This window comes from Heterocephalus glaber, unplaced genomic scaffold (genome assembly GCF_053883595.1).
Source record: "Heterocephalus glaber isolate CG9 unplaced genomic scaffold, H.glaber_assembly_v1.0 deba00001457, whole genome shotgun sequence".
Taxonomy (NCBI): domain Eukaryota; kingdom Metazoa; phylum Chordata; class Mammalia; order Rodentia; family Bathyergidae; genus Heterocephalus; species Heterocephalus glaber.
This window is the reverse complement of record NW_028258305.1, coordinates 28,789,333-28,811,074: the sequence shown is the minus strand read 5'-3', so window position 1 is coordinate 28,811,074 and position 21,742 is coordinate 28,789,333.

Genomic DNA, 21,742 nt, shown 5'->3' with positions numbered 1-21,742 from the left:
GTACCTCAGACTCCTGCTGCATTTGTCATTACATTCGTATGAATTATTTTCCTTTAGGGGTTCCCTTCCTCCCTTTTTCCATCCCTCCCTCCCTCTTTCTGTTTTTTCCTCTCCCTCTCCCTCTTTCTCCCCTTCCCTTCTCTTCTCTCATTTCTTTTTCCTTTCTGAAATGGGTCTTGCTATATTGCCCAAGCTGGCCTTGAACTCCTAGGCTCAAGCAGTTCTCTTTCCTCAGCCTCCTGAGTCGCTGGGAGTACAGGTGAATGCCATTACTCCAGGCTCTTTTTCTATTTTTTTGATGAAAGAAAGCCCCAGAAATGCCCCAGTCCAGCAGGGACACCCATATTTTGATATTTTCCTCTTTCGTTTTCCTGTACATTTTATTCATTTCTAGTAGATGGTCATTTGTTTTGCATATTTTTCAACTTTAAAAAACATCACCTTAGACTCAAGCACGTGTGACCTACAAATAAAAACAATCAAGGGATAGATTTTATTAAATGAAAAAAATTGAGTATCCTATTTTATGAAGTGGTGTTTCGTAGACTACAGTTTGAGCTGTGCATTAGAACATTGACTTAATTCAGTCAACTTTTCTCCCATTGAGCTTTGACAAAGAGACAAACAAGTTATGTATTTATTCATCTCTTCCTATTATTTTTTGTTGAAAGGTGATAATCCCTTGCTGTCCACAGACATTATGGGCTGCTTTTTTTTTTTTAAATCAATTTTAGCATTATTGAATAGTTTTCTCTGACATATATTTATATATAATCAGGTTTCTAACAATTTTCTTTTTAAAAGTCTGAAATCTAGCAATTAAAGATTGAGCATATTTATAATCAATAGTATAGCTGTTTACAATAAGTATGAGTTACTTGGCTAACCAGAAAAACAAGTTAGATGCACCATAAAAGCCCACAGCCTGCCACACAGGTCCAGGCACTCATTTGATTCCTTTATAAAATATCTTCACAATAGAACATAGTACCTCAAATTGAACCATACCAGTTGAGCTTTTAGACCACAGACAGATAATATTTCCACCTTCAATTACTGTTTGCGGTTCTGCTGACTTACCCTATTACTCTAATCAACTTAAGTGATGATCTGAATCCTCTGCCTCATATGCTTCAAGATCTAAATGTAGCTAGGTTGAGGAAAATAATATTAAAAGCCACCCCTGGACTTTAAGTACAAAATTGTCTTTCCTTAAGAAAATTCCTTGGTGGAATTCAGTGAGGCTCTAAGGTCGTGCATCAAAGAAATGTAGATAATCAAACTGTTCTGCATAAGGAGCCAAAAAGAGGTCATGAGCACCGGAAGGGGAAGAGCAGAGGAGGGAACGTGTGGTGATCCTTTGTGCAAAGCCGAGGCCAGTAAGGATAAAGTGCAGCAGAAGATTCCCCATGGTCTGGTAGCTGATGAACTTCTAAGAAGAAAGAAATTCGATACTCAAATTTAGGGGTTGATACATTAGCTACAGATTTGCTACAGACTGAACATACTTACACTTAAATTTGAATTTATCAGCTACTTTGGAATGATTTCTATGGATTGAAACTGATTGGGCAAAGTATATGCAAAATCTACATTTGAGTAAATTTCTCCCTAGTTGGAGTAAGTTCTTCAGTGTCTGAATCAGAGTTCCACATTTCCCAGAGCAGTAAGATGTTTAATATCAGTGTTCTTAATCATTGATAAGGTAATATTACAAAGAATGTCCTTTGTTCTTATTAATGATAAGTGATATCATCTTCATATAGCCTTATTATTCATTTGTGCTATTTCATGTTTCTGTCTCTTTTTTCACTTCCTTTGTGATAGTGTAGGGAAAGTTGGGGGACTAGCAGGGAAAGATAAAGGGCCTCAGTGAGGTTTCTGGTAAATAAAAAGAGTTAAACCCCTGCTAGAGAGAGTAGCTAAGAAAAGGAAACAGAGAGCTGATAAGGCACCTGGCCTGGCTCACTTCATTCCAAGGCTCAATTCCCTCCCTCCATCTCCAATTAAGCACAAAAGAAACAAAGTGGGAGAGCAGGGATGTTTTAGTTACTTTCCTTGTTGCTGGGACAAAAATACTCATCCCCTAAAGTTAAAGGAGGAAATGTTTATTTAGCTCACAGTTTGTAGAAGTTTCAGTCCAGAATCAGCTGGCTCCAAAGGCAGGTGCCATGGCATAGGGGCGTCGCAGAGGAGAAGCAGTCCATGGTGGGCAGAAGGCAGCAAAGCAAGCAAAGGATGACCACAACTCTTCCTATCTCTTATATCTTATCCAGATTACTCAGGGCGGGTAGCACTCACACCCTCAATTCTAGTGTCCTTGATCCTAGAATTGCACCATGAATCAATTCTAGTGTCACACACTCTAGATCCAGCCACCCCACTTATGACCATGTAAGGCTTTAGGGAGCCTTCTGAACATGAGCCATAACAGGGGCTATATTATAAAGACTCACTTAATATGTAAAATATACTAACACCTAAACACACACACACACATATATATGTGCATGTATATTTTATTATTCTCACCATATTAATACAGTTAAATGCACATGTATTCTTTCACTAATTTAGCCTTGAATGTAACTCTGTTGTAAACCTCACAAGATAAACACCTGGACAGCACAAAAAGACCAAAGAAGTGCTTATCCAACAATGTACATGTAGGCAATGAAAGAGGTAATAGCCAAATCAGGGGTCTCAGAACCCAAAATAGCTGATCAAGTTATAACAATTCTCAAGGGGGAGAGTCTCTTCCTCCCCATGTAATAAAAGACATTTAGAACAAAGACCCCCAAGTTCCAGCTCTGGACTCCCTACCTTACTCCAACAAGGTAGCTATCTATCTATCTACTTATTTTCTCTTCTCTTCCCAATAAAATGATTTTGTTTCCCCATTTGTCTTCCCTTTCCAAAAAAGTGATTTTGTTTCTTCTTTTGAACTTATATCTCTAATTCTTTTATTGATGTAAGTTTTTTCACATACCCTAGATAAAAATCTACCCTTACAAGATGTAACAGTCATAGTCACTTTATTACTGATTCCTAAGATCTCATTTATGATTAAGTAAGTTAATATTTTGTCTTGCAATGCAATGCAGTATTATATTTTTTCCATCAAATTTATTGTAGTATTTTATTTTTTTGGTTGTACAGAGGTTACATGTTGAAATATAATCTGTTTAAAAATTATTTCTAGTGCTGCTATGTTAAACCTTCTCTAGTGGCCAAATGTTTAGTAAAATGAACAAATAAAATATAACCATTTACCTTCAATAGTAGGAGTTTAAGGATCAGAGTGATGCCCAAGATAAGGTGGTGTGATGAGGAGAAGTGGCTGCTCTCTTTGGGCTGTGGGTCTATAAGCTTAGCAAATTCCACAAAAGCAGGAAGGCAGAACAAAGTCAAAACTGTCTGCCAATAAGTGTGTGGTCAGTCACCAGGGAGGAGAGTGCTGGGTCATCACTGCTTAGGAAGGGAGTGCAAGTCAATGAAATCCTGTTACAGATGGCTTCAGCTGAATTTATTCCTCACCAGAAACAACAAGTTTTATACAGCTCAGGTGATTATTACCTATTATTCAAAGGTGTGACTAATGCAAACTTGGGACAACTCAGGACAGGTTAATTAGCAGGAATTATAATTAGGGGTTAGAGGACTAGGGGTTAGAGAACAAGGGCTCTGTGGTAGAACATCTTTGTAGCATGTTGGAGGCCCCGGATTTGAGTCCCAGCAGTACAAACATGCACACCAAGTGTATTAGCTTTCCCATTGCTTGACTCAATACCCAACAGTCACAATTTAAAAGAGGAAAAATTTGATTTCACTCATGGTTTGGAAAAATTCAGTCCACAGTCAGCTGGGTCCTAGGCAGGAGCATTAGGACAAAAGTGTGATGGAGCAAAACTACTTGGTTCATGGCATTTGAGAAGCTGAGCAGGGGAACGATGACAGAGGAATGGATGGGAGATCATATATAGTTCCCAAAGCCACACCTCCATGAGCCACTCAGGAGCCTGGTCCACTAATCTTCTAGGTGTTTCTTAATCTAATCCAGTTGACATATCAGAATTGATGATCATACTGAAGATCAACAACAAAATCCACCTTTGTTATAATTAGGAGTTGGGATTAACATTTTCAATTTTATATTTCTGAATGATGATTTCTTCTACTTTCTATTTTAAATTTAAAATAGTATTAACTTCATATTAGGATGTGGATTAATCATATTAATTAGAATTGCTAAAATGTGTTAAGTGGATATTGTATATAAATTGTACTGGATGTTGTATTGGCTGTCTATATTAGATGTAGATGTTAGTGTAGATAGTCCAGGTTTTATAGGCTGTGTACGCATACTTTAGGTTGGCAGGATTCTTTTTCACAGTGATGGTGACCTTGGCTTCTTTAGATAAGAACTTCCTCAAATCGTGAAAGAGGGGATGTACCAAGGGGTGGGTGTGTGGAGGACGTGGTCACAAACTCTGAAGCTCTCATCTGTGCTTGGAGAACAGCAGCTATAGTTTGGAAGGATAGATTTTCTGGTACTGAGTATCTCTTGAGTCTTAAGATATAGAGGGCTGTAATAAATACTGGAAATCACTGTCAGTCCAAGAAATTCCAGATACATTTGACACTCAGATTTTTAAAAACTATAACAAATAGCCTTTTATTTTTCTTTGAATATTTGAAAAGTTTGATTAGCACATAATAATTGTACACATTTATGGGGTACATTGCGATATTTCAATAAAATGTATAAAATGTGTACTGATCAAATCAGGATAATTAGCATTTCCATCTGCTTGTCATTGCTTTATATTTAGAGGCTTAAGTTCCTTTCTTCCAGTTATTCATAAAACATAATGTTATTGCAAACTGTGGTTGCCCTATTATGCTGTGGAACACTAGCACTTACTTCTTCTACCCTTATTTTGAGATTCATTATCTGACCTCCTTTCATCCTCCCCTCCTTCTACCCTTCCCATCCCCTAGTAATCACTATTATACAGATTGCGTGTCTTACCTTCCACATATGTCACTAATATGTTTTAAATATATGGCCCAGTTTGCTATTTCAGACTGAGTATACATAGAATTAAAAATTCATCTATCTATAACTTTATTGAAAATTACAATAGGTGATAGTTCAATTTAGATATCCCTCATTCTTTTTGTTACAATTGGTCTTATTCCAAGACTCTTTCAAAGTGGTATTCAAAAACTGGAGAGAAAAAATTCTCGATAAGATAAATCTGATGGTGACAAATACAAGAGAAAAAGCAGGGGAAGTTGATAGGCATGAGATTAATCTAAATTTAGCTGTTAAAAGCTTAAATACGAAAAGTGGTCCAAATTGACAACAAATGACATATTTATTAACTGTTATTTAATATAGTAGTTTTCTGATATTTATTATAACAATGTATTATTTTGAATTGTGCATGGAAATAGAAAAGTTCAGGAAAAAAGATGAAAAAAACTAAGAAAGATAAATGTTATTATATGAAAAAGGAGTTCAAGTTGTTTACCTTAAGTGAAGGTTAAGAAAAACCTTAATATTTTCCAATCTACAAGTAGAATCCTTAATAGGGTACCGGCCTCTTCATAAAGGGGATGGAATAAGGCGAGGACTCAAGCCCTCAAAGACTTTTGAGACTTCTAGACCCCAGCATTTGATGTTCTTGCTCCTGGCCTTTTCCTTCTCTGCCACAAAATGTGTCTTCTGGGTGTCCCAGGGCATGGTTAATGCTTGTTTACAATTTATCACGTTCTCTGCAAGGTAAGAGTCCATCCATAAAGAGTTAAATTCCAAAGTCAGATGGTTGTTGGAAAGAATAGCTGGGCATTAATCTGCTTCCAAATATTTTGATAAATGAATAATATCTGGTTCTCCTACAAAGTTCTTTACTCTCACTGCTCTATTAGGACTTAACATATTGTATTTTTGTGAATTGTGATTAAAAACATATAAAATAAAATTTACTATGGAAACCATTCTTTTTTTTTTTTTTTGCTTAAATTCTTCTATTGGTATTTTAGGTATACAATACATTTACATTTATCATCGAGTGCTTGTACCTGTACATGATGTATCTTGGTTCTTATTTTTTCCCCATTACCTGTGCATCCTTTATCCCTTCCACCCTTCCCTATTTACATAGACTTTGTTTCCATTTTTTTCTTTTCTCATAATTATTCCTTTCCCTTCTTTCCTTTCCCCTGCCCCTCCCACTTCCCCTACCCCTTTGGACCTTTTCTTCCTATTTCAAATTATCAATTATTCATTTTAATCATTTTAATCCTTATTTACACTTTCAGTTTCTCACACTAGAGAAGCTATTCAGTATTTACACGTGTGTCCTATTTATTTCACTTAAGAGTATGGCCTCAATATGCATCCATTTAGCTATAAATGTCTCTAGTTTCTCATTCTTTATGGCTGAGTATTACTCCATTTTATAAAAACAACCGCATCTTTATCCAGTTTTCAGTTGATGGGCACTTGGGCTGTTTCCAAGCTTTAGCTATTACACACTGTGCTGCTATAAACATGGGTGCACATATATCGCTGTGGTTTGATTCTTTTAATTCTTTGGGGAAGATACCCAGCAGGGGAATAGCTGGGTCAAATTTGGCCTCTAGCCCTAGTTCTTTGAGGTATCTCCACACTGATTTCCACAGTGGTTGCACCAGTCTGCACTCCCACTAACAATGGAGAAGGGTTCCTTTCTCTCCCCACAACCCTGCCAGCATTTGTTATTGGTTGATTTCTTGATAGCAGCCATTTTTTCTGGGGTGAGGTGAAATCTCAGTGTTGTTTTCATCTGCATCTCTCGAATGATGTTGAACATTTTTTCATATATTTGTTGGCTGCTTTTACTTCTTTGTCTGAGAAATGTCTGTTCATTTCAGATACCCATTTTTAAATTGGGTCTTTGAATTTGAGGGGTCTGATTTTTTTCAGTTCTTTATATATTCTAGATAGGAGCCCTTTGTCTGAGGAACAGCTGGTAAAATTTTTTCCCCACATTGTAGGTTGTCTGTTAGCTCTGTTGGTGGTTTCTCTTTATCGAACCATTCTTAAGGACACAGTTCAGCAGTGTCAGCTATATTCACATTGCCAGAAAGCAGATCTCTGGAGCTTTCATTTTGCTGTGCCGGGGACTGAGCCCAGGGCTTCTGTACTGAGCTACACCGTTAGTCCTTTTTCGAGACATGGTCTTGCCAAGTCACTGAGTTGCCCAGGCTGGTCTTGAACTTGTGATTCTCCTGCCTCAATCTCCCAGACTTCTAGAATTGCAGGTGTGTGTTATTACTTTTGGTTTAGAGCTTTTTATCTCACACTCCTTCCTCTCTCCCTACAGCCCCTGATCGATTATTATTTGTTTTCTTCTTTTTTTTTTTTGTACCAGGGATTGAACTCAGGTCCTTCCTCTTGCGCAGCAGGCAGGAAAACCAGTGAGCTAAATCCCCGGCCCAAACATTAACAACTTTAGATTTTTTTTTTTAACCTGGTCACATTTATGGATTTTTAAAATTTTTACATGTTTGTTTTCCTCATTAGGGAGGTTTTTTTTTTGGTCCCCAGTTCCTATCACCTAGTATATGCTTACTTAGCATCTACTGGATGAATGTGGGAATGAACGGAAGGAAGCTTTTTCAGTCGCGTTGAGGGAACAATAGGAAGTCGAAGGTGGTGGCTAGCACTACTAGTTTGCTTTTCTTTCTTTCTTTTTTTTTTGTTAAATTCTTTTATTGGTACATTTTAGGTATACAACACAATTACATTTCTCATTGGGAATTGTACCTTTACATACTACATCTTGGTTCTTATTTTTTCCCCACTCCTAGCCCTCCCTTTTCTAACCCACCCTCTTTACAGCTTGTTAAAAACCCAAACTCAGATCGCACTCATGGTGACAGTGTGCCTCGTGAGTGTGCAGTGTGTGGCGGACTATTGTAGCTGTGCCCCACACCTTCCCTATGATTCTGACTTAATTGGTCTCACTCAGACCTCACCATTAAGATTTTTAAAATCTCCCACCAAGTAGAGAAACACTGTCACACAACTGCGCTCTAACAGAAAATTGGTAGGAGGCGGAATCCTTAATAACTTTACTGAACCTTGGGACTGCTTACCCTTTCTTGTCAAGTAAACAATAAATGTCATTATGGTTTAATCCTCCTAAGATTTCTGTTTTCTTTCATCATAAAAAGCATTCTGAATGGAAACAAATTGTATCCTGGACTAAACTCAAACTGGATGCAGAAAAATCTCCAGGATGAAATAGTTTTCAGAAAACCTGGCTAAAACTCCAAATCAATTTGCTTAAATGTATAACCGTTATCATAAAAGTCTATTTCCCATAAAATACTCTGATGCTACTATCATAAACAGACCAAGGTTGGAAATATTATAGTTCTTACCGAATTTTAATTTATGTCTCTGTATTTCTAGTATGCCTGTTAACCCTGAGTGTTAACTTCATTGGATTAAGGAATGAGTAGAGTATTGGTGAAGCGCACTCCCACTTTGGATGGAGTGTGTCTAGATGTGTCACAGAGGTGTGACTTTAGTACTACCTGAGATTCTGTGTCCATTTCTTTCTGGCACCATTCCCCTGCTCTGCTTTCCAGATGCCATGAGCTAAGCAGCTTTGCTCCTCCATCCCTTCCCCCATGATGTTTCTGTCTTGGACTCAGCTGACTATGCACTGAATTTCCCCAAATTGTGAGTTAAATTAAACCTTTCCTCTTTTAAGTTGTGGGTGTTGGTATTGTGTCTCACTGATGGAAAACCTGGTTAATATATCTAGCTATTAATATAAGCATGATAGAAGGACATATCTAATTTTTAAAAATTCATTCTTCAAAAAATCACTTATTGTTCATTGACTCTGTACTAGGTGATTTTAGGTAAGCATATGGGAAACATCAGTGAACCAAACAAGTATTTCTGTGTTTAAACCCCTGTTTCGGGGGCCTATGAGTGGAGCTCAGTGTGTGCTTAGCAGGTGCAAGGCTCTAGGTTCAACCCCCACAGCACACATGCAAACACAAAATATTTGTTCTGGTTTATTTTGTGTTGCTGTACACAATACTATGGATTAGAGAATTTATAAAGAAAATAACTTTCTTTCTTAGTGTTCTGGAGGCTGGGAAATCGAAGACTGAGGGCCCTCATCTGATGAAAGTCTCATTGCTGCATCAGCAGATGGCAGAGTAGAAGAAGGGTACAGGCTCTCTCGTTTCTCTTCCTCTTCTTATAAAGCCACAGACCTCATCATGGCAGCTCCACCCTCATGACCTCAAGGAACCCTAATGACCTTCTAAAGGATCTACTTCCAAATACCATCAAAATATGAATTTGGGAATTGAGCTTCTAACACATGAACCTTGGGGCACACAGTTACAGAAATAGCATGGTGGCTTTGTATTTTAGATGAGAGCAAGGGAGGTGAGAAAATGATCATCATGATAAACATGCATGTGGTGTGTGAGAAGATGAGAGTGCTTTAGAAAAATAGAAGCGGCCAAGAGGGATCAGGAGCAGGAGATGGCAGGATTTAGAGCCTGAAGTGCAGAAGGCAGGCTTCTCTCAGGAGATTTTACTTTTGACACTTGATATATCTTTAAATACTTCAATAAAGACACGATTATGGAAAATGAAATGATGTAATATTAAGCACTAGATTCACTTTTGGAATATGTAATATAAGTGGTATATGTTCTGCAAAAGGGAAATGAGGTTCATTATCTGTTAACCACAGATAACGGAGAAAAAGTTGATCCTCGATTATGTTGAGATTACAATCTTCCTATCTCATATTCTCCTTAGACGTTTTACAGTGTAGAATCTTTCAAAACCGAAAGTTGGTTTTATTTTCTGCAGTTTGAATTTATAGAATTAAAACAATGGCTTTTAAAAATCATAATTGTGTGTGCTCTAGATGCTGGGGATATTCCTATAAGTAGAAAGTTCTTTACGTAAAAAATCTTTTCAACTTTCTATAGAAGATCGTTTATGTATTAATAAACATGTGAGAGTTTCCCTACTGCCTTTGTGGTTTATTTATTTTAGGGTTTAGTCAAAGTCAACACTGAATGAATCATTGAAGTGGTTGAATATGTTGGACAAGATGATTGCAATCATTTTTTGTTTTTACAAAAATGAAGACAACGAAGATCAAAGAAGTTAAATGACTTTCTCCATCTTAGCACTTTTAAAAAGAGGTCCAGTCTACACCCTGGCTTTCTGCTTTAATCTTATAATCATTTCCTACTTTCTTTGCTTTTTCATTGTGATAAGAACACTTAACACGAGATGTACCCTCTGAAGACATTTTTAAGTACACAGTATGTATTGTCCACTATGGACAGCACATTGGACCACAAATTCCCCAGCACCTTCTCACCTGACATAATTGAGATTTTTTTTTGCCTGTTGATTAGAAACTTCCAATTTTCCCCTGCCCTCAGCCCAAATTTTAGTAAGATTAGGTGTAGTAGGACATTACAATGGCAAGATGTTGATCCTTTTGGAGACAGGAAAGGGAATAGCTGGGAGTGCTTTCCTCTGCCTATGAAAAGTGCCTCTGTGTTTATTTTTGGCTTTCTTGCTTTGAGAGACTTAAAAGCAGTTTTATGTGTTCCCAAATCCCACCAACTATGAATGCAAAGAGATGGGAAGGAGACAGATACAGAAATGAATCTTTCTGTAGAGGGTTCCTCTGCTTTTAATTCTATTAATTGCCAAAGGTATTTATAAAAGTCACATACATAAAGTATTAATTGGGGGTGGGGAGTGCTGGAGATTGAATCCAGGGCCTCATGCATCCAAGGCACATGCGTTATCATTGAGCTTATGGAAATTATTTTAAAGGGTTCTAAAAATTGTTTTTGAAGTAATTATAAAAAGCTGGGTACTTAAATTTTTGGTTATTGTCATTTCAACATTAAAGTTCATATAGGGAGCTCAGTGGCAAAATTCTTGGCTAGCTAACCCTCGACTTATTTTTCTAAATAAAATTCTTTTTTTTTTCAATGTACTTGGAGCATAAGAAATAGAGCAAACATTGAAAACCAAAAAAGAAGGATGCACTTTTTAAAAAATAGCTACACAGCTTTACCTTCAATCAAGGCACAACCATGTGCAGAAATCCTTACGTCTTCTTCAGCAACTGATCATCACACTATTTTGCGTAAGAAAAAAACCCACGAAGGACAACATTAGTCTGTGGAGGTCAGAGCATCCCGGGGATGTGGTCTAGGGCTGACTGCTGTTTCCTGGATGTGTTTTCAGCCCTATTTGGTTTCATGAAGTGAGAGGAGATTGAAAAATGTTTGATTTGGACTGCTTTGTGTTCTGGTTTTACCCTTGAGTTATTTTGATGGCTTTTGGTCTGAAGTTTTATGGCGCAAAATGAAAACTGTTTATTTTACTTAGCCTTCAACATCTGACAGGCAAATCATCCAATCTTACATCCTGGATAAAGTGTAAGTAGGAGTGTAAGATACAACCCAAAGAACAAGTTTGAAAAAATAGCAGTCATCCCTGGAAACAGTTTTTTTTAAATAGACATTTTCTTGTTTATTCCATTTGCTTGCATTAGCACCAGCATCATCTACAGAAATGAGATTTTATGGTATGACTTCTTTTTGGTAGTGCTTAAAAGATATTTCATTAAATAAATGTCAGAACAAAATCTGTGTTAAATTACAAATTGCTTGGTGTTTCTTCTATGATTTTGAAAATGAACAAAGCTACAGTATATGTTTTGCGCATGGTTAGGCCCAGCTCAATAAAAATAGTTGGAAAACAAAGAAAATCTTTTTTATTATGTATCCTAACAGAAAAGACTCAGTAGATGGAGTATTAAATTGAAATAGTTCTAATTATTTTTCTTTTGAAGTTTATAGTATAATTTATTTAAATACAGCTTTTAACACAACCAGTGCAACATTTGACAATAGCAGTAATACAAGTTAAGCTATTGATTTTTCAAAATTTGTTTTGAGAATACTTCTGAGTCATTGTCTGAATTGAAATGATCAATTCTGGTAATTACTGACTAGACAAGCTGCTCTATGAAGACTTACATGCACAAGAAAAAACTAAGAGTTTAGAAAAACACTGGATTTAAATATTTCCATTGATTACATAGGAGATTGCCACATTTTATATGGAATCTCAGATGAGATGAAACCCATAACATTATGCTAAATTTGAGACAAACAGTACTGTATATTATGCCATTTATATAGGAGGATTATAACAGTGCTGTGTATATAACAGATAATATTCTCAATCACACAACGAGAAACACAGCCTTGTAAGACACTTCACCTAAAATGATGAAATATTCTAATTTTCCTCTCTAGGTTTCCTTTGTTACAGAGGTCATGGTTATTCTTTGAATTTGGATGTGCAAATTAAAATGCTTATCCAGAGATATATGAAATTGAACCCCTTCCCAAGTGTCATTAGTTACATATGCCTGATCCAAGCTCTGCTCTTGAACCAGATCTTTGAGTCATGAGCTTCAGTGTTTCTTGTTCTACTTTAATATTTGATGCCTGGATAGTAAGAAATGGATTCCTTATGTTTTGGTAAAGTTTTGGTACTTTTGAAGTCTGATAACCCTGTTTTTTGTTATCTTTTCATCCCTGGTCAGAATGACATATTTAACTTTTTGATCTATAGCGTCCTTGTTAGAGTGTAAGAGAAAAGATTCTTTTCACTTCTATTCTTAAAATTGATTTCCTACCAGAGAGAACCTCAGCTCTAAGCTCTTGCCTTTCTGTGGTATTTGATCGAAAAATGTTTCTGCCTTATCATTCATGAAAGCCGTTATTAAGAGATATTTACAAAGCTAAATACAAGCTAGCCTCCTAAACTTGGATTTCCTTACATTTTGAGCTTTATTCACACTCTCAGCTCTTTCTCCTTCCCCATAGTGGTCATGTTTCTATACATGGATACTAGTGAACGAAAAAATAGTGGAGAGTAGTATCCCGCACTCTCAAAATATGGTTGGTTCAGCTAGGATATCAGGAAAAAGATAGTAAAAGAAAATAATCACATAGTATTTTGTTCCTGAAGTCATGGTGCTTTCTCAAATATCTCAAATAAACTATCCTGAGTAAATACTAGTATTCAGCAGTATCTACAAAGATCTCCCATGTTCTGGGAATGATGCTAAACTCTTTTTACTTATATTATCACACTTATTACCCTTAATAATTCTATTATCAGGTTGGTGTCATCATCAGCCTCAATTTACAAATCAGGAGATGGAGGCACAGAGCAGTTAAATGGCCTTCTCCCAAGATGTACACTGCTAAGGGACAATGGTTTGCTGGTCCTCTCAAAGCCCATGCTCCTATCTGCTCTGTGTTACTCTTTTTTCTTTAGAAATATGCAGTAAATACTTCAAATAAATGGCAGCAAATGGTTATTAAAATTTGTTGACAAATATTCACAGTTGCCTTGAGATCATTTACTAATTTAGACTTCTAACAATGAAGATCCGTGCATTTTTCTGTCGCACTCAAATGCCTTTTCTTAAGGTACAGTTTTCATCTTATTTCTTTGGTCCTCATCTTAGTTTTATTCTCTAATACTCTGACTAGGGTTATATTTTGGGTTGTTTGGTATTGTGTAATGTGGGTGGGATTAAGAGTGTTAAAGTAATGAATCTGAAGTACTTTTTGGTAGATATTTAAACTATGCATGTAAAATGTTTCATCTATCAATGATGAGTTGGTTAATTTTGTTGAGTCTTTTGCAGCAGGTGTTGGAAGTTCCTTTAAAGGACAGATAGTAAATATTTTAGGCTTTGAAGACCATGTAGTTTCTGTCATAACAACTCAACTCTGCTGTCGTAATGAAAGAGTAACCATAGAAAATATGTAAGTGAATGAATATAGCTGTTTTCAATAAAATTTTATTTACAAAAATAGGTGGCTAGGCTATAAGTCATAATTTGCGGTCCCTGTTCTATTGCTTTTTTTTTAAAAAAATAATTTTATCTGTACATTTTAGCTATACAATATAATGACATTCATCATTGGAAATTTGCACCTTTACATAATGTCTCTTGGTCCTTATTTTTTCCCCATTCCCCTGCCTTCCCTTTGACCCCTCCATCTCTCCCTATTTACAAAGACTTTGTTTCCATTTTTTCATTTTCTCATATTAATTCTATTCCCTTTTTTCCTTTCCCCTACCCCTCCCACTTCCCCTTCCCCTTTGTCCCTATTTGTCCTATTTCATATTATCTATTATACTTTTTAGGTCTTATTGACACTTTCAGTTTCTCACACTAGATCTATTACTTTGTTTATTCATTGTGTATCTATTCCATCAAATTCCATAGGGTGTGCTAAAGTTTCCAAGTAAATTCATAATTTCTTCTTGATTTATCTCCTTAGAAACCTGTCACTTGTTACAGTATAGTCTAAATAGCAGCAGAAAGCATGTTGAGAACATCAACTCTTTGTTTGAAAGCATTCTTGTGTAATTTCCTTAAGCTTTTGTGCCTCAGTTTTCTTCTCTGTAAACTAGAGAATAATAGTATTTACCTTGCAAGGGTGTAAGGACAAAATGAATTAATACATGTAAAAATCTTAGAACAGCTCTAGGAATATGGTGGGCATTCAATAAAGGTTAACAGTTATTACTTGAGATGATACTGTTTGCTATGCTTAGGTATGTAATCATTATACATTTTGATTCACATTCTTTTTATCTGTGTATGATATTCGTATTTTCCCATGTGACTTTACCTTTGAACCCACTCTCATCTGACATTAAAATGCTTCTCTGGCTTTCTTTTGGCACATACTTGCCTATGATACCTTTTTCCTTACCTTCGTTTTCCACATTTTTGTATTGTCTGTGTAGATAGTTCATTCCTTAATCTTATTTTTTGTTTGTTTTTAAAGCAATCTGGTATCTTACTTTTTATTGGTTAGTTTAACATTTAAATTAATTTTTATTACTGACATACTGAAATTCATCTAATTCATATGTTTTCTTTATCTATTTTAATTTCTTTAATTTATTTCTCTTCTCCTCTCTCCCATTGAATAAATCAAATTCTCTTAGGTTTGTTACCTAGTTATTTATATATTAAAAATTTTGTTTTATCTAGTTCTCACCTAAGACTTACTATATTTATGTCTATTTATCCTTTTGCAGTTGCTGATTTTATAAATATCTATAAATTCCCTCTGAAGACTATGGTGTCTGAATCTTGGCACTGCTTCTTAGGCACGTTTCTTAACCTCTCTGTGCCTCAGTTTCTTTATCTGTGAACTAGATTCTTACTTCCTTCTGACTACAGCTCTCATCTCCCTCTTTCCTGAAGAAGGTCCCTTTAGTGTCATCCATTTTAAATTTTGGATTATTATGTGTATTCCCATATATGTGCTCCCCTCTCTGGTTTGACTACTGCTTGTGAGTGTTTTCACAGCACGTCTTATGTGGTTTAACCTTCTGAAGCACTGCATACACAGGATGTGTTTATTGTCTTCTCATATTTAAATCATAGCTTTCCTGGACATACAATTCTATGTTCAGTATTCTTTTCCTGAAACATCTGAAATATCTCAGGATATTGATAACAATCCAAATTTTATTCTTTATAGTTAAATTGCCACCCCCACCGCCCCATACCAGGGATCAAACTCAGGACCTTACATTTGCCAGGCAGGCATGAGAATTGCCCTTTCTTTCTGGAAGCTTTTAGCCTTTTCTCTTACATTTTGAAGTCATTGAGTTTTCCCCATTGATGTCCAGAATTTGTCTTTTTTTCTTTCCCTCTCCTTTGTTTGCAATTTGGAATCCTATGAGCCTTCACAATCTTAGACGTTTCATCTTTAGTTCTATGAAATTGGCAATTATGAATTCTTCAAATATTTACTTCCTTCTGTTTTCTTGTCATCTTGTTCTGACAGCCCCATTATGTTACTATTTAGATGATATCGCTCTATTCTCATTTTTCTAGTATTCTGTATTATGTTCATAACATCCCACATTTATTCTGTCTGTTAACTCACCCTGAGACCTTCTAGGATGGTTTGTTTTACTCAGTTTTCTGAGTAAGTTCATTTTGTGCTGAATCCATGCTTTCTCTTGCATGACTCTTCATTAGTTCATTAAAAATTTTGTTTCTGCATCATATAATCAATTCTTGATTTTATGCTTACCTTAAATGTTTAATGTGTTTCTTTCATTAATTCATCTCTGTGTGTTGTTTCTTGCCTTTTGTTTTGTAGCATTGTGTCCTTCAAATGCTATTTTTCCTGCTGATCTTATGTTCCCTTGAGCACATTGTTGCCTCAGCAGAGAGAGGCGTGCAGGAAGAGGACTCTGAGCTCAGGGCTTAGTTTGTAAATTTCCTGGTGAATTTGGGTTGTGATTCCCTCTCCACCATCTGGATCCTTAAGGATTTCTTGTGAGTTTTATGTTAGTTTCCTAAAAGGATTGATTCTTGCTTTTGCTTTTTTTTTTAAATTTGCTTTTGTTTCTTTAGGATTGGATTCAAGATAGCCGCAATGTGGGGCTAGTACAGTGCCATACTACAAGTGTACATTCTTCACACTATTGCCAGTTCTCAAGCTTCAGCACTGTGTTTGAGAAAGATTGCATGTCTGCTTTCCAAATTTCAGTAATTTTGATACTTGATGCACATGACTGTGTAATTGACTTGGGCATTCTAATCACTGTGTTTTTTTTTCCCATTAAGTTTATTGGTACATTTTAGGTGTAAAATACATTTACATGCATCATTGGGATCTTGTACCATTACATGAGTGTCTTGGTTCTTATTTTCCCCTTCCCCTGCCCTCCCTTCAACCCCTCCACCCTTCTATATTTGAAAAGATGTTTTTCCATTTTTTTTCCTTCTCTCATATTTTTTCTTTTCCCTTCTTTCCTTTTCCCTACCCTCCCACTTCGCCTGGTCCTTTAGACCTTTACTTCCTATTGCACAATATCAATTATACATTTTTAAAATTAAAATATCAAGACCTAGAAGACCATAGATTTTACAGAATTTAAAAGGATATAGAAAGCATATTTCAAAATCTGTTTTGAAATAAATTTGACAACTTCTAAGAAGTACTTTGGGAGACAAATTAATGAAACTAACTCTGGAGGAAATAAAACATTTGAATAGCACCTATTAAAGAAAGTATATTCCTAGCTTGAAAACCTACCTATATGACAACAGCAGGCTCATAAACATTTTAACTGATAAATTATATCAAACATTTAAAGCAGAAAAAAAAGGAACACTTCTCCCCTCATTTTAGGAAATCAACGTTGTGCTAATCCTAAAACTGGATAATGATAATAGAAGAAAAAAGTATGAACATAGATAGAAATTTGTTTAACAAAACAAACTATTAGAAGTCAGATCTGGCAGGATGTAGAAAGTGATTTTATTCTAGGAATGGCAGTGTTGGTTCAGCATTGGAGGATCTACCCCCAAAAGTCATCATTTTAACAGAGGAAAGGAAAAAGCCATATGATCCTGTCACTAGTTGGAGAAAAAGTATTGGACTAAATTCCACAGCTGTTCATAGTAAAAGCTATCAGGAGACTAGAAGTAGAACAGAACCTTCTCAACAAATTAAAGACATGTACTCCATACTTCCAGTGAGAACGCCTTATATGAATGGAGAAGACACAATGGTTTCTCCTTAAGGTGGGGAACAAGCACAGATATGCTTACTCTTCATCTGACCATTACACTTTGAAACATAGGCCCAAACCAAAATAGTCTGGCAATAAAATGACACAATTAGGATAGGATTGGTAAGGTAGAAGTAAACTCTTTATATGTAGATGAAATGATCATCTACAGAGAAAATCCTAAGAAATCTCTAGGAGCCCCTAGAACTTGTATTTGAATTTAGCAGGATTAGAAAACACAAGGTATATATAAAAATTCAGGTCTGTGTATACTTGCTATAAATGAAGAATTGGATATTGAAATTTAAAAGTTATGTAGGAGTACAAAGGACCTAGAAAAGTAAAAAGAAAAAGAACAAAAACAATGTTGGAAGATGTTTAGTACCTAATTTTAAGACTTCTTCTAAAGCTACAGTAATCAAAGCAGTGTTGCTGCAAGGAAAGACATACAGATCACTGGAATAAAACAGAGAATCCAGAAACAGAACCATACAGAACCACTGAGTCTCAAAAGATTATCCAACATCAACATTCTATAGAACATAAACTCAATTCAAGAGCCAAGGAAAATACAGTGTCTTCAGCAAATGGTACCAGAACACCTGGTATCCGTACATAAAAAAAATCAACCTCAACCCTTTATTTCCATACATGAAAATAACTTGAAGGAATCTATGAACCTAAATATGAAAGCCTAACAGTATAAAACTTTAAGAAGAAATTATAAGGGAAAATGTTTATGAATTTAGGGTAGGCAAGAGCTACCTAGGCTACAAAATACATGATTTATAAAAGAAAAAAATTGATAAATGAGATTCCATCAAAATTTAGAACTTTAAATGACATCATTAAAATGAAAAGTAGTCCTTAAACAAACCATATTTACAATGCATATAACCTATGACCAGAATATATAAAGAACTCTTACAACTCATTAATAGACAATCCAATTAAAAAATAGACACAAGAAGATATTAAATAGCCAGTACAGCACAAGGAAAGGTGTGCAACTCCAGAATCAGAAAAATACTAATCATGAACAGTAACAAGACTGAATTATACACTCATTAGGGAGAGGAAGTTAAAAGTTTTACAAGCCTTGTCATGACTTTTTCTTTTTGTTGGATTCTCCCCCTTTGCATTTAATTTGTCATGCCCAATGAATTCATTCTGCTGGGTTTCCTGGGCTTGTGATCCTCATTGTCCTTTCCTAGGATATTGTCTAAAATTTTTTGGAGTGCTAGTTTGGTATTCATGAAGTTCCTGAGGTGCTCTTTATAATGAAAGTATCATATTTCTCCATCAATTTTGAAAAATAGTTTTGCAGGGTACATCAATCTGGGTTGGAGGCTGTTTTCCTTTCGGGCTTGAAATACATCACTCCAAGCTCTTCTTGCCTTGAGGGTTTGCATTGAGAAGTCTGGTGTAATTCTGATGGGCTTTCCTTTGTATGTGATTTGTTTCTTTTCTCTCACTGCTTGTAGAATTTTGTCCTTCTGTTGGATTTCTGGAATCCTATTATATGCCTATGTGTAGATTTTTTTTTTATTAAGGCTAGCTGGAGTCCTATATGCCTCACTTATCTGTATGTCAAGTTCTTTCCCCATCCTTGGGAAGTTTTCTGCCATCACTTCTGTGAACAGTTTTTTATGTCATCTGCACTCTCTCCTGTTTCTTCATTGACTTCAATCAGCCTTATGTTATTCTTCTTTGCATTGTCTAGCAGCTGCTGGATTGATTTCTCATGTTCTCTTACAATTTTAAAGCAATTTTTCTTTTCCTCCTCACTAATTGCAATCTTATCTTCTATATCTGAAATTTTGTCCACACATTGGTTCATTCTGCTATGTAGACTTTCGATGGAGTTTTTCATCTCCTGGAAATCTGTTTGTACCTGTTTTATGGATTCCATTTGTTTCCTATGTTGGGATTCCATCATGTTCTTCAGCTCCTCTATTTTTTTATCTGTGTCCTCTCTAGATTTATTAATCATGTCTTGCACTATGAGCACAATCATTGCTATTATCTGAGTAATTATTTCTGATTTCATTTTTCCCAGATCCTCTTTTGTTGCCAGTTCAGGGAGTCCAGGTGGTTAAGTGTCAGATTGTTCCATCTCGTTTCCCTTTGGGGTTGCTGTAGGTGATCTGGAAGTCTGTTTTTGAGGCTTGTTTATGTGTCCTCTCATTTCCATGGGGGGAGGTGCTTCTGGTGCCCGTATGGCTCACCTTCTCTGCCCTAGTAGTGTGGAATGGTGGTGGGTGATCCTCCACCTGTGAGCTGGGACTGGCTCACCTTCTCTCACTAATTACTATCTTTGAGACTACTGACACAAATAGAATGCTTACTGAAGTTTAATGTACTTGTGGTAAATGGAGTTGACTTGAATATTCTTTCCTTGATGAATCTGAAGGGGTCAACAGTTTAGTTGCAATGGCATAATTCATGTACCTGAGTTATGGTTTTCTGGTTCTACCTCTAGCAATCCATACCAGTCTTAATGATTTACTATGACAGGAAAGTCACTTCTTACAATTTATGTTATTTTAATAAAAAGTTTAAATTGAATTTTACATTCATTGATTTCCACAAAGTCAAGCAATTCACTTCAGCATTATAAATCTTACACCTATACCAAATCTGTCAAGCAATGATGATGAAGAGCAATACTTTTCCTGTTCTTTTGATTTTCATGTAACTTCTTACTTTTGTAAATTTTGTTGTAGGGAAATTCAATGGGGCATCTTACCACCAGTCTTATGACACCTTAATCTGTGTCTACTGAGAAGAAAAACAAAAAAATTAGATTTAAGCTATAAGTTAAATTAGTAGGTTTTAAAATAAAATCCTATTAAGTTTCTGAATGATAGTTTAGTTAATACAAAAGATAGTGTTAAGTGCTGAAGTTAATCACCAAGATGACATGTAAAATATTTCTCTGGTGGGTTTAAAAATTAGGGCATGTTTTTCCTCTTTCTGAAGTGACTAGCTTAGTGGTATTTTAAAAGATGGGCACATTGAGATAATATCTTTTCTAACTCTTTTTGAGCCCTTTGATCGAAACTACTTTTCAATGTTAGCTGAGAAATGCAGTCTTTCAAGAAGTGCTTTTGTGCAACTGATATTTTTCAGGGGAATGCAGGTAGAGATAGACCTAAAGTCTTGAAAGACTAATATGTCATCTGAAATTTTGTATTAACCAATCTTTTTCTCTATTTCTCCCAATCATTTATCTTCTATTGCTCTTTATTTTTCTCTTAATGGCTACTGAAAATAGTTTAGACATTCTCTACATTTCTCCTTAACTTAGAGTTTTAGTCACTTTTCCACTGCTGTGACAAAATACCTGAGGAAACAACTTACAAAGTGAAAGATTTGTTTTGGCTCACGGTTTCAGAAGTTTCAGTCCATGGTCAGCCAGCTCCATTGTTTCTGGGCCTGTGACAAGACAGTATAAAATGGCAGAAGGACAAGGCAGAGCAAAGCTGCTCACTTCATGGTGGCCATGAAGCAGAGAGAAAAAGCCACAGGGAAGGGGCTATGGACAAGATATATTTCCTAAGGTCACACTCCCATTGCCTGCTCCCTCCACTAGGCCCCCACCTCCTAAGTTTCAATCACCTCCCAATAAGGCCATCAAATTAGGAATGTATCAATCGATTAATCCACTGAAGTTACAGCCTTCATGATGCAATCACCTTCCAAAAGCTCCACCTCTAGACATTGCTGCATAGGGGACCAAGCCTTCAACACATAAGCCTTTGGGGAACATTCCACACCCAAACCATACTCTAGTATAACTTTCTTAAGATTTGCCTTAGATGCACACTCACTTTTTCTCTCCTTAACCTCCCCTTCCTGCATGCCTCAAATATATCACAATAGTATAGACTAAATATTTCAATTGAAGTGTCCTGATTTTGTCTTAGCTTTAACAATTATTGTAATATCTTTTGTCTCTCCCTGTCCTCTACTGTATTTCTCTTATTTAAAAAGTGAAAAAAATGTTTTTATATACTTTATAGCAAGAAA